The 14,514-nt window shown below is 45.0% G+C and overlaps 1 protein-coding gene across 1 annotated transcript in view; it reads right to left on the bottom strand.

Moving 5' to 3' along the window:
* MICAL3 (microtubule associated monooxygenase, calponin and LIM domain containing 3) overlaps positions 1-14,514 on the bottom strand; it is a 254,060-nt gene that overhangs the window by 216,410 nt on the left and 23,136 nt on the right. The gene's annotated exons all lie outside the window — the stretch shown is intronic.

Raw genomic sequence — 14,514 nt, 5'->3', positions numbered from 1 at the left:
AAGAGTTCAAGAGGTAGTAGGGTATACTTAGATTGGCATGGGATGACAAATTAAAAATGCCTAGTGATACAACCTATAAATTCAATAACATTTTTGATAAATTTGTATTTTATTAGTCACAAATCAAAAGGTCTGATGGATGGCCGGGCCAGTATGGCTCAGTGGTTGAGCACTGACCTAAGAACCAGGAGGTTCAATTACCGGTCAGGAGACATACCCGGGTTGCAGACTGAATCCCCAGTGGGGTGCATGCAGGAGGCAGCTAATCAATGATTCTCTCTCATCAATGATGATTCCCTTTCTCTCCCTTCGCCCTTCTTCTCTGAAATCAATAATAATAATAATAATAATAATAGTAATAATAATAAAAGACTTCATTAAAAAATCCCCACTGGTTTGGCTCAGTAGATAGAGTATTGGCCTGCGGACTGAAGGGTCCGGGTTTGATTCCAGTCAAGGGCACATGCCTGGATTCTGGCTCGGTACCCAGTGGGGGGAATGCAAGAGGCAGCCAATCAATGATTCGCTCTCATCATTGATGTTTCTCTCTCTCTCTCCCTCTCCCTTCCTCTCTGAAATTAAAAAAAAAAAAATTGTTATAAATAAAAACTCCCACAACTAATAAAAAGTCTGATGGCTGAATTAACAGTTGCAGAACATAATCAGTTTTTAAAAGCTTTATAATCCTTCCCCTTACAAAAAAAAATAGTAAAATCCAATCATTTGATTATGAACATGTTTTAATTTTCTCCAGAACACTTTTTAACAGCCCATAGAACACAGTTTAGGAAGTACTATCTCAAAATGGGGTGGGATGCTAAAATAGAGGACAAGATAAATAGGAACTAGAAAGACACAATAAATAAAACATTTTTCTACATTTTTGTGAATCCTGCTAAATTATATGGCTTAGACCAGTGATTTTCAACCAGTGTGCCGCAAGAATTTTTAAAGCATGTAACAGCTGACTGTTTGGTCAAGGGGCACTGACCTCTTTTCCCTTAGAAGAGATTATCAAATAAAAAAACGACAACAGCCCTGGCCTGTTTGACTCAATTGGTTGGAGAATCCTCCCATACACCAAAAGGTGGTGGGTTTGATTCCTGGTCAGCGTACATGTCCAGGTTGTGGGTTAGTCAGGGCACATATGGGAGGCAACAGATCGACGTTTCTTTCTCACATTGATGTTTTTTCTCTCTCAATGTCTCTGTCTCTGTCTCTCTCTCTCTCAAAAAAAAAAATCAATTAAAAAATTAAAAGAAAAAATGACAACAACCAATACATTAGCCATCTGGTGTGGATGAATCAAAATTATACCTTTTTTGTCAGATCAGCAAAAAATATATTTTTGGTGTGCCACAGATTTTTAGTAATTAGTTTATGTGTGCCATGAGAAAAAAAGGGTTGAAAATTGCTGGCTTACACAGTTAGACTTGATACTTCTTCCTACTATGCCCAATTAAGGACTATTAAAGCACCTACTGTGTGCCAAGACTATTACAGGCATTAGGGAATAGGTCTTCTTAGAAGGAAGAGAACACAGAAAGAGACACAGTAAGGGGATAATTATCAAATTCTGCTTCTGAATTTGTTCTTTCATAAATGTGCACATAATATTACTGTTGAAATCTGATACTCTTTAAGAAGTGAAAACTAAAGCTTAAAAACAATAAAATCTGCTGCTGTACTAAAATGGACACATCTCTGACTACAGAGGCCTCTTTATCTGACTGCCAAAGGGAGCACTGACCAGTGGAAACTGAGGTGGAGAATGGAGACCCTAAACCTGTGGGCTCCACAGCTGGTTAACTGCTCCCTCAGAAATGGACTGAAAGATATATTTAGAACTTGGCATCCACTCCCAACTAGTATTCAGCAGCACTAGTGGGGGCTAATGAAGGAGAACCCTCTTCTGGCCAGACTAAGAAAAGTGGGCATCAAAAGCAACTGAAAATGCCACGCAGGACTGAAGGCAATAGAAGCCAGAGATACCCAGAAGGAGCAAGACTCCCTCAAAGTGCTGCTCAAAGAGACCGCTGCCACCTTCACACTAACGACAGTCACTTAGAGCAGGGATTTCTAACCAGAGTGTCAAAATAATTTGTAAAACATGCAATACCTAACTATTTAGTCAGGGGCACGGACCTCTTTTTCCTTTGATTGTCAAATGAAAAAATGACCAAGAGCCAACACAACAACAGCAGTCCAATGTGACTGAGTCAGAATTATACGTATTTTTTTTTTTTTTGGTCAGATTTTCATGTGCCACAGAATTTTAGTAATTAGTTTGTGTGTCATGAGATGAAAAAAGTTGAAAATCGCTGCCTTAGGGTGTTAGAAAATCACTGGCTTAGAGAGTTGTATTTATCTCCAGTCTGTGCCACTGTGCCAGGAGAGGGTTGGGACGGATGGTCTGGTTATTTTCTATGTGTTCATCCTGGCAGTCTGAGCAGTGCTGAAGGCAAACCCAGGAAAAAGAAGTGGAAAGGAAAATCTGATTAATAATTATACTCTGAGTTTACAGAGCACTTCTTTTTCCCCTGACGAACTTGAAGTGTTTCAGAGACATTTACTTCAGTTTCTCTATTTAAAGATTTCATAGGCAAGTCATAAACAATATCCAGTACATGGGAAAGTTGAGATATCAAAGATTAGGAAAAGCACACATACCCTCTAGGGGAATCAGCAAAGAGATGAAACTAAGAGTTCTGTTTCTCCTATCTCTTGGTAGCATAGGCTGCTTCTAGAAATACTTCTGAGAGTTTCAGGAAAATTGGGTATCCCAAAGGTTCCAAAATAAGCGTCTAGAATTTCACACAAGAGAATAGTCCTGCCTACCTTCCTCACCGTACAGCACAGATCAAGAGCCCAAGTTGCCTTAAATTATTTCTAAGACAAGCCAAAAAAGGAAAAAAGAGGGAAGAAAGATGGGACAAAGAAGGAGAACAAAAGCACATGTATTTTGTCTAGATCAAAGAAGTTCCAATTTTCATCTCAAGAGAGGGACACTGGTGGTTCCATAAGGCCTGTCTACTGCAAAAAAAACAAAGCAATGTAACTAGAGGATAAATCACTAGTCATTTTATGTTTCTTTCTTGTCCCTGAAAAAAAAAAAAGTGTATATGTTTCTACAAGAACACTCAATTATTTAGAATTTACGGTGAGTCTACTAGTAAATACCAGACATCATGATGGGTCTAAGTACAGAATCTGAATAAAATGCTGTCTCCTATGTCCCAGAAATGGAAATTCAGATGGGAGCGATAACCATTGGTATAAAAATGTCAATAATTCAAATAGACAAATCAGTCCATACTTCTTTTTTGTTTGTTTTATTAATCCTCACTGGAGGATAATCTTTCCATTGATTTTTTAGAAAGAATGGGAGAGAGAGATTGAGGGGGAGAGGGAGGGAGAAAGGAAGGGCGGGAAAGACAAAAACATTGATGTGAGAGAGACAATGTGATCAATTGCCTCCCACACGCATCCTGACCTGGACTGGGGATGGAATCTGCAACCCAGCTTTGTGCCCTTAACTGGGAATTGAACCTGCGACCCTTTGGTGCATGAGCCAAAACTCTTAATTATTGAACCACACCAGCCAGGACTCAGCAGACACTTCTGGATTGTAAAAGAAGTTTTTGGAGGAAAATAATAGCAGAATATAAGGGGCATCTTGGCTGAGGAGATCAGAAAAGGCCTCGGTAACGAAGTGATACCTTGACTGAGGCTGGAAGAATGGCACTAAGTAAAGGAAGGAGCTTTCTCTGGGGGCAGAAGGATTCACACGTACACAGGCTGTCAGGTTTGAGAACAGACTTATAGACTTGGGCCTTTCCAGGGATCAAGGCCAGTGGATTAAGAGTTCACTGGGAGCCCTAACCAGTTTGGCTCAGTGGATAGAGCGTCAGCCTGCGGACTCAAAGGTCCCAGGTTCGATTCCGGTCGAGGGCATGTACCTTGGTTGCGGGCACATCCCCAGTGGGGAGTGTGCAGGAGGCAGCTGATCGATGTTTCTCTCATCGATGTTTCTGGCTCTCTATCCCTCTCCCTTCCTCTCTGTAGAAAACCAATAAAATATATTTTAAAAAAAAAAAAAGAGTTCACTGGGAGTTGAAGAAGAAGCTGGCAGGCAGGCAAGCCCACGCTTTGCAAGGCCAGTCTAAGTATCTTAAGGAATTTAATTTAAGGACCTTGCTTGTCCTATGTCTTTCATAGCTCCCAGCCCACTGCTTTTCTCATAGCAGACACTAAGAAAATACATGTTTATTTCAGCAAATCCAGTGACCATTTAACAAGCAATGCAATGATTTCAAATCTTAGCCCTCAAGATTCTTATAATCTAGTTTTTAGAAAAAAGAAACCAGACCACTCTTCAACCACAAATGACAATGTTCTTGAAACAAGGAAAATATCCTGAGGCCAAATGAAATGTTCAGGTTATACAGAGTTCATTGGAAGGGGGATAATTTTAGGCTATGGTGGTGAAACAGGTTTCCTACAGTTGAAGGAACTCCAAGTGGAAACTGAAGTCTGGGGAAAATTTGGCTAAGCTGCCTGGAGAGAATGCTGCATATACACAGAGCAGTGTGCACAGAAGCACAGATGTAGAAAGGGCGGCTGAAACATACTGCCATCCATCCCAGAGGCAGCCCCAGGTGGGTTCACCCAGCCTAGGGGACTGGCCTGGAGATATAAGAAAATACCTACAGGCCAACCCCCGCCCCACAACTGTCCTCCCTACTCCCCTCCCCCCATCTCCCCAGCTGGTCTCCTGCCTGACACTCTGGGGGAGCCGGAGAAGAAAAGTGAGACTGCCCTAATAAGAGAAGGTTAGGCAGAGAGATATGGATCTAATTCACTGAGATAAAAAATTAAATGCCAGGGAGGGCAAGAAGAGGCAAATTATGCAACTGAAATTTTATGTGTAAGCCAGGAAATTCAAAGGTCACAGTTCCCAAAGTAACTATAACCTGACCTGTCAGCATATGTAGTCTTTGGCACTGCCAGAACCAAAAGCAACTTACCATGCTCAGTGCTCTCACCGCCAGCACATACCTGCTGCTCTGTAGCACCAGGCAGTCTATGTCTGTGCTCTGCTCAGAGCCCACCTGGGCTGTCCACATAAGGCTGCATTAAGCCTTCAGCCATTCTCTGCAGTCCCTAAGTCTTTTAGGCAGAGCTTTACCCTGAGACTCAATGCCTAATGAACTTCAGGTCTTTTTTCTTTTCTTTTAAAATATATTTTATTGATTTTTTTTTTTTTTTTTTTTTTTTTTTTACATAGAGGAAGGGAGAGGGATAGTTAGAAACATCTATGAGAGAGAAACATCATGAGAGAGAAACATCAATCAGCTGCCTCCTGCACACCCCCTACTGGGGATGTGCCCACAACCAAGGTATCTGCCCTTGACCAGAATCGAACCCAGGACCCTTCAGTCTGCAGGCCGACGCTCTCTCCATTGAGCCAAACCAGTTAGGCAGCGGTTCTCAACCTGTGGGTCGTGACCCCTTTAGGGGTCAAACGACCCTTTCACAGGGGTCGCCTAAATACAACCTGCATATCAGATGTTTACATTATGAGTCATAACAGTAGCAAAATTACAGTTATGAAGCAGCCTGTATTGTGATAGTGAGGAGGGGACATGAGGCTCTTATCCTCCAGCCTGGGGTGACTTTTAAGGCTGTGGGTAGAAGAGAGACCAATAGGGCCTGGCTTAAAAAGAGGTGATCATAGGCCTTTTTAAAAGACAAGTCCCCTGAAATCTTCCCGGATGCTGTTCAATCATCACAACTGAAAAGACTCACCCAAAAAGGGTTGATGTCCTAGATATCCTACCTCCCTTTGGGCCATGGCTTTATGTGAGTAACTGAAACAACAGGCCCAGGGCAAAGAATAACTTTTGTGTTTTTTTGTTTTTGTTCTCAAATATGGAACGCTTCACAAGTTTGGGTGTCATCCTTTTGCAAGGGCCAGTCTAATCTTCTCTGTATCATTCCAATTTTAGTATATGTGCTGCCAAAGCAAGCACTGACTTTTGTTTCTTAATGCTCACCTGAAGATATGTTTTTATTGATTTTTAGAGAGAGGAAGGGAAGGAGGGAGGGAGAGAGAGAGAGAGAGAGAGAGAGAGAGAGAGAGAGAGAGAGAGAAACATAGATCGGTTGCTTCCCATAGGCTCCCTGACCATGGATCAAACCCGTAACCAGAGTATGTACCCTGACTGGGAACCAAACCCGAAACCTTTTGGTGTACTGGACCATGCTTCAACCAACAGCCACCCTGCCAGGGAATAAATGACGTTCTTGTTACTTTGGCTCCCAAGATACACACAGACAAGAGAAAGCCCAGTTCCTAAGAAATGTGTAACTAAAACTAGCTCTACTGAACAGTTAGTTTCCTGACCATGAGCATGGCCCTTAGTGGTGCTCATAAAACCACCTTGCATGACTGTTATGAGAATTAAATGCCATATATATCCTATCTAATAAAAGACAAAAGAGTAATTAACCATACCTCCTCTAAGCTTCCCATTGGCTAATCAGCGAGATATGCAAATTAACTGCCAACAAAGATGGTGGCTGGCAGCCACACAGCTGAAGCAAGCAGGAGGCTTTCTTGCTCCTCTGATGGAGGAAGCCAAGGTTCCCCACCTGCCGCGGCCTGCTCTAAGCTCCAAAAGCAACAGCTCTGAAAGCAACAAAGTTTCAATTATAGAAGCTAAACAAGCCCCAGATACCTGCTTTCAGCCAGCTGCGGCCTCAGAGCTGGGAGCGCCAGTGATGGCAACAAAGATTTCATTATAGAAGGTAAATAAATCCCTGAATAAAAAAAAAAGAAAGAAAAGGAGAGGCTGGGAGCTTCAGTCACTGGCCAGCCTGAAAACGGCCCTCAGCCCCTCACCCAGGCTGGCCAGGCAACCCAGTGGGGACCCCCACCCTGAAGGGGGTGTGACCAGCTGCAGACAGCCATCAGCCCCTCACCCAGGCTGGCCAGGCACCCCAGCGGGACCCCTACCCTGATCCGGGACACCCTTCAGGGCAAACCAGCCGTCCCCCACCCGTGCACCAGGCCTCTATCCTATGTAGTAAAAGGGTAATATGCAAACTGACCCTAACAGCAGAAAGACTGAGAATGACTGGTCACTATGTCACACACTGACCACCAGGGGGCAGATGCTCAATGCAGGAGCTGCCCCCTGGAGGTCAGTGCGCTCCCACATGGGGGAGCTCTGCTCAGTCACAAGCCAGGCTGATGGCTGCCAGTACAGTGGTGGTGGTGGGAGCCTCTCCTGCCTCCTCAGCAGCGCTAAGGATGTCCGACTGCAGTTTAGGCCTGCTCCCCGCTGGCAAGTGGATATCCCCCGAGGGCTGCCGGGCTGCCAGAGGGATGTCTGATTGCCAGCTTAGGCCCAATCCCCCAGGGAGCAGGCCTAAGCCAGCATGTGGTCATCCCCAGAGGGGTCCCAGACTGTGAGAGAGCACAGGCCAGGTTGAGGAACCCCCCCACTCGCCCCGAGTGTGCAAATTTTTGGAACAACAGAATGACTGGAACAACTGGTCGCTATGACTGCACTGAGGTGGCCAACTGGCCCGATCAGGCCCCGATTGGCCACCCCAAACCTCCAGTGGCCCCACCCCCAACCAGCCCCGCCCCCTGATCAGCCACCCCCACCCCTATTGGGGGTGGGCCCGCCGGCCAATCTCCCACATCCCCTCCCCACCCACTGGCCTGGCCCGATTGGCCCCCATCGGGGCAGGCTGGCCGGACTCCACCCATGCACGAATTCGTGCACTGGGCCTCTAGTATTTATATATATGTATATACATACACTACAGGGCCTAACACAGGAGATAATAAATGGGAACAGTATTGTTATTTCTTTTCACACGTTTATGTTTTACTAAATATACTGCTGCCCAATTTGATCCTCTACTTCATCTACAAGAGCTGTGTGGAAATTAATGTTTTGCTTGTTTCAAAGCAACAACAATATAGCTAACATTTAATACATACTTACTATGTAATGAGTACTATTTTGTATGCTATTCTTTGAACTTCACGCAATATCACTTAATCCTCACAATAAGAGCATGAGATAGGTGTTATCTACATTTTTATAGATGAAAAACCAGAAATTTAGTATTGTACTCAAGGTCACATAGTTTTAAGTAGCAGACAATAGAACTGAACATAAGCCTACACATCTAACCATATCAGATCCATCTTCAAAGTGCAAAAATCTGTCCCCAAATCAAGAATAATGTAGGCAAAGAAGCCAAAGTATCACAGGTTCCAAAAACATCCCAAGAAGGACTGACTTCTTTGGAAGAACTGTCACCCACAGGTCAACTTGTGACCATAAAACCATATGTAATGGTTCTGCATTCTACAAAAAAGAAAGGTCAGAACAATCCCAGATGCAATCATCACCCAGTAGCATCCACTTGATCCCAGGCAACTCCATCTACAAAGGGAATATGGGCCCTAGTTGGTTTGGCTCACTGGTAGAGCATCGGCCTGCGGACCGAAGGGTCTTGGGTTTAATTCCGGTCAACGGCACATACCTCAGTTGCAGGCTCCTCCCCGGCCTGGGCACTAGTTGGGGCACGTGCAGAAGGCAACCAATTGATGTGTTTCTCTGACATCATATTTCTCTTTGTCTTTTCCTCTCTCTTCCACTCTCTAAAAATCAAGAGAAAAATATCCTCGGGTGAGGATTAAAATAAAACAAAACAAAAAGGGAATATGGAACCAAGCTTCATCTCAAAATTACACCTACTAAAAAGTCATCCAAGCATTTTGGTGCCCAATGAGTAATACTTAATGAACAAGCCTGGGACTTTTTTAACTGTACTATACCATACTTGATTCATTTAATAGATTCCCACAACTTCATTCCATCTGGAAAGAAAGAATTTCTCATCTTCTCCATTTTTCCTTAGCGAAGTTCCACTCCTTCTCACATTTTTGTTCCTATGCTCCACCACCCACCTCTATCCCCCAGCTACATGATTTACATCCACTTGTCCAGATTATATGCAAAGAAAAAACCCCAACACATTTATTTACCCCATCTTTGAAATGACAATACTTGATAAAGAGTTAAAAGGGTACAAAACAAAAGTAATCACAAATATGCCCCCCAAAAGAGAGCCCAGCATTACCACCTACCAGTGGGAATGTGATCTTAGACACGCTGTTTCCTGTCCAAGATCACACCTCCTGAGCTTGCTCCCTCCCTCAGTGACCAGAAATGGTACTTACTGTTATAGAGGTGTTTGGTGTGTCACAGATGACTTAAAACAGAACTTTATCATGTAAGTAAAATGTCCTTGGGGGTTGGGGTGTGTGAAGAGAGCCTAATGTATAGTGACAGAAGATTTGCCTTCAGGTGGTGGGCACACAGTGCAATATACAGATCTTGCAGCAGATAAATCTACACCTGAAACCTATATGATCCTAATAACCACTATTACCTCCAACAAATTTAATTTTTTAAAATGTCTTACTTCTTAATCTTGTCAAAACAATAGAGGGAGAGGGTGGACTGCTGGGATATTTTGTAGGGATCAGCATAGGAGATAGTTTAAGCTTTTCATTCTGGTAATTTATCTACATAACCCAATGCACTTCTTGTTATTAAATTCCATGTTGTATACTAGAGTAGATAAAGCTGAAAAATATTAGATAACACAAGGGAGTTGACTGACATTACAATGGGAATTGACAGTGCTCCATTTTCTCAGCATGTGTAAATACAACCTCAGTACATTTGCTGCCAACTATTCTCAGAAGTCTAGCTTCAAATCAAGTCTAGTCCCAAATCAATGTGTTCAGTAATCATCAGCTAATGGTTGTTTTCACCAGCAATATAAGGAGGAAGTTTAAAAGCTAAAACAAAGTCACCAACAATAAGAGGCTCTGAGTTTTAAAAGTTATGAGACTGGTTATATACTATTCAACTCTAGAGACTCTCAAAGGGGTGAGGGCATGAGTGTGTGTGTGTGTGGGGGGGGGGGGGTAATGGGGGGATAAGGACACATATGTAATACCTTAATCAATAAAGAAAAAATAAAAAATAATAAAAATTCTATAACTAAAAATAACAACAACAACAACAAAGAAATATAACAGCAACACTTGAAAGCTTAGAAATCTGTCATATAAATCTGGGTTTATCAAGAGCTGAGGGAAAATTTGAGTCATAAAAATTAAAAGATTTTATGCTTTACAGCATAAAGAACACCATTAAGAAAGTGAAAAGACAACCCACAAAATGGAGTAAAATATATGAAAATCACATATGTGAAAAGGAACTTATATCCACAATATGCAAAGAACTGTTACAATTCAATAATTAAGTAACCCAAATTTTTAAATGAGCTAGAGATTTATGTTTCTTCAAAGAAGACACACAAATGTCCAATAAACATACAAAAAGCTACTGAGCATCATTAACCATTAGGAAAATGTAAATCAAAACCACAATGAGGACTGCTGGTGGCCAAGATGGCAACATAGATAAACACGGTACCCACCTCCTCTCACAACCATGTCAAAATTACAACTAAACTACAGAAAAACAATCATTCATAATCTCCTGAAATCAAGCTGAATGGAAGTCCAACAACTACGAAATTAAAGAACCCACATTGAGACTGGTAGGAGGGACAGAGACTTGGAAGGGGCTGGTCCCATACCCACATGTTGGGGATAAAAATTGGGAGGGATACCTTGGCTGGGGAGGTCCCCAATGAGGAGCAAGGGTCCCAGTCCCACACCAAACACCCAAGCTCAGGGTTTCACTCAACCTCTAGCTGTAAAAAATCAGCAGGAATTGAGGCTGAGGAAGGCTGAGGCTGCTGGAGTCCCAGACAGTTCCTCTTAAAGGGCTCGTAAATGGACTTACTCAGACTTATACCCTCTGAGCACCAGCACAGGGACAGCAGCTTGAAAGGCACCAGAGACATATGGGAAGAACTAAACTGTTTAGCATCAATGTGAAGGCTAGAGGAACAGCTTTCTCCCAGACAGAAGTGCTGGCAGAAGACATTGTTCCTTTGATGAGCCCTGCCCCACAGAACCAGCAGACAGGCACCATATTTGAGACTCCATCAACTTGGCTCACACAGTTTATCCCACCCTGATAATTCCCTGAGGCCCTGCCCCACCCAACTTTTGGGCTCACCCAACCAGTTTCCATTAGCTTTACCATAGGAATGGCCTGTCTTGGCTCATGCTTCAGATTTTCCTAAAATCTCTCAATTAAGCATCATCTGGTCTCAGCATGCCCAGTACCTCTCACTAAGTGGCCTCAGGTCCAGCACTAGCAGCAACCTGCCTTGGTTCATAGCTTGACCTCACCTGAGCACCTCTAAGCTCAGCACAAGAAGCAGCCATCTGCAGATTACTTTGTAGCTTCTGCCTGGTGGCCCTGGGCAGAACACAGGTGGTGGTTGACCTTGGCCTACACCTCCTAGGAGGCCCTAGAACTAGTGCACTCAGTGGACAGCTTCAGAGCATGTCGAAGCACCACCACTTCCATAAGCAACATATTCAAGGGCAGACTCAGTGGGTACCAGAGCTCTACTGAAGTAAGTCCTGCTCTGTCCAGTGGGTATCCACACAGCTGATCCTCCAAGGTGGTTAGAGGTTGGTGGTCAGTGGTCATAGCCAGTCCTTACCGCTGGATGGCCTAAGCCAGTGGTCGGCAAACTGCAGCTGGCGAGCCACATGCGGCTCTTTGGCCCCTTGGGTGTGGCTCTTCCACAAAATACCACGTGCGGCACGCACGTACAATGTGATTGAAACTTCATGGCCCATGTGCAGAAGTCAGTATTTTGTGGAAGAGCCACACTCAAGGGGCCAAAGAGCCGCATGTGGCTCGTGAGCCGAAGTTTGCCAACCACTGGCCTAGGTAAATCCCTCCCATTGATGTGCTAACAGCGATCAAGACTCAACTACAACAGGAGGGTATACAGCCCACAAGGGGGGGGGGGGGGCACACCTCGAGTGCCCAGCTGGGGTGATCAGGGAGGCTGTGCCACTGGACCCTATAAGACACCTACTACATTAGGTCATGCTACTAAGCCTGGGAGATGTAGCAGCTCTACCTAATATATAGAAACAAATAGAGGGAGACTGCCAAAATGAGGAAAGAAACATGGCCCATATACAACAACAGAACAACACCTCAGAAAAAGAACTAAACAAAATGGAGATAAATAAGCTACTAGATGCAGAGTTCAAAACACTGGTTATAAGGATACTAAAGGAACTTAGTGAGGACCTCAATAGCATAAAAAAGAACCAGTTAGAAATGAAAGCTACACTAACTGCAATAAATAATAATTTACAAGGAATTAACAGTAAAGTAGATGAAGCTGAGAATCAAACCAGTGATTTGAAATAAGGAAGTAAAAAACACCCAATCAGAACAGCTAAAAGAACCCCTCCTTTCCCCCAAAAAAGAGGATAAAAGAAAACAGTACAAGGAGCCTCTGGGAAAACTTTAAGCATAACAACATTTGCATCATGAGGGCGCCGGAAGGAGAAGTAAGAGAGCATGAAGTTGAAAACTTATTTGAAAAAGTAATGATAGAAAACTTCCATAACTTGGTAAAGGAAACAGATTTACAAGTCCAGGAATAGCAGTGAGTCTCAAGAGGAAATCAAAGAGGCCCACACCAAGACACATAATTAAAATGCCACAGGTTAAAGACAAAGAGAAAATTTTAAAAGCAGCAAGAGAAAAATAGTTAGTTACCTACATGGGAGCTACCATAAGACTGTCAACTGATTTCTCAACACAAACTTTGCAGCCCAGAAGGAAGTGGCAAGAAATATTCAAAGTGATAAAAAACAAAGACCTACTAGTACAACCAAGATTACTCTACCCTACAAAGCTCTCATTTAGAATCAAAGGACAAATAAAGAGCTTCCCAGACAAGAAAAACCTAAAGGTGAACTATCACCACCAAACCAGTATTATATGAAACTAGAGACCCGGAATTCGTGCACTTAGGGTGGGGGGCATCCCTCAGCCCGGCCTGTGTCCTCTCGCAGTCTGGGAACCCTTGGGGGACGTCCGACTGCAGGGAGTGGGCCTAAGCCGTCAGTTGGACATCTTTAGTGCTGCCACGGAGGTGGGAGAGGCTCCTGCCACTGCTGCTGCACTCACTAGACATAAGCCTAGCTCCTGGCTGAGCGGTGCTCCCCCTTTGGGAGTGCACTGACCACCGGGGAGCAGCTCCTACGTTGAGTGTCTGTCCCCTGGTGGTCGTGCACATCATAGCAACCGGTTGTTCCACCATTCAGTCGATTTGCATATTAACCTTTTATTATATAGGACTAGAAGCCCAGTGCACAAAACTTACTTTATCTCCAGCTTAAGATGTCCTGACTCTTAGCTCCTGAGAGTCTGTCAATTTACTAGTATTTCCCTTTCAGAACTATTACCAGCTGGCTTCCATTGTTCTGGCTCTATGTGCCATATGATATACTAGAGGCCCAGTACACAAAAATTTGTGCACTCGGGGGGGTACGGGGGGTCCCTCAGCCCAGCCTGTGCCCTCTCGCAGTCTGGGAACTCTCGGGAGATAACTACCTGCTAGCTTAGGCCTGCTCCCAGGTGGCAGAGGGCAGGCCCAATCCCTAGGTGCAGCCCCTGGTTGGGCTCAGAGCAGGGCTGATTGGGGAGTTGGGGCGCTACCCCATCATGCACAGAGCAGGGCGGATTGGGAGGTTGCGATGCCACCCTCAGTCACGCTCAGGGTAGGGCCGATTGGGGGGTTGGGGCACCGCCCCCTGTGACACTCAAGGCAGGGTCGATGGGGAGGTTGCGGCGCCACCCCGTCATGCTCAGAGCAGGACCAATCAGGGGGTTGGGGCGCTTCCCCCTGTCACTCACAGAGCAGGGCCCATCAGAGGGGTTGGGGCTCCGTACCTTGTCATGCACAGAGCAGGGTCAATCAGGGGGTTGGGGAACTCCCCCATGTCACTCACAGAGCAGGGCCCATCAGGGGTTGGGGAGCTCCCCCATGTCACTCACAGAGTAGGGCCGATAGGGGAGTTGGGGCACTGCCCCCTGTCACACACAGAGCAGGGCCCGTGGGGGGGAGGAGGGGTTGGGGCGCTGCACCCTGTCACACACAGAGCCGCAGGGCGATCAGGGGGTTGGGGAGCTCCCCGCTATCAGGCACAGAGCAGGACTGATTAGGGGGTTAGAGCACCTTACCCTGTCGCGAACAGAGCAGGGCGGATAGGGAGGTTGTGGCCCCGCCCCCTGTACCACACAGAGCTGCAGGGCAATTAGGGGGTTTGGGCGCTGCCCCCTGTCACGCTGATCCCGGTGCTGGGAGGCATATTACCCTTTTACTATATAGAATAGAGGCCTGGTGCATGGGTGGGGGCCGGCTGGTTTGCCCTGAAGGGTGTCCTGGATCAGGGTGGGGGTCCCCACTGGGGTGCCTGGCCAGCCTGGATGAGGGGATGATGACTGTTTGCAGCTG

Source organism: Myotis nattereri (assembly GCF_964212035.1).
Source record: "Myotis nattereri genome assembly, chromosome: 2".
In the NCBI taxonomy this organism is placed as follows: Eukaryota; Metazoa; Chordata; class Mammalia; order Chiroptera; family Vespertilionidae; genus Myotis; species Myotis nattereri.
This window is presented reverse-complemented; position numbering and strand designations above follow the sequence as displayed.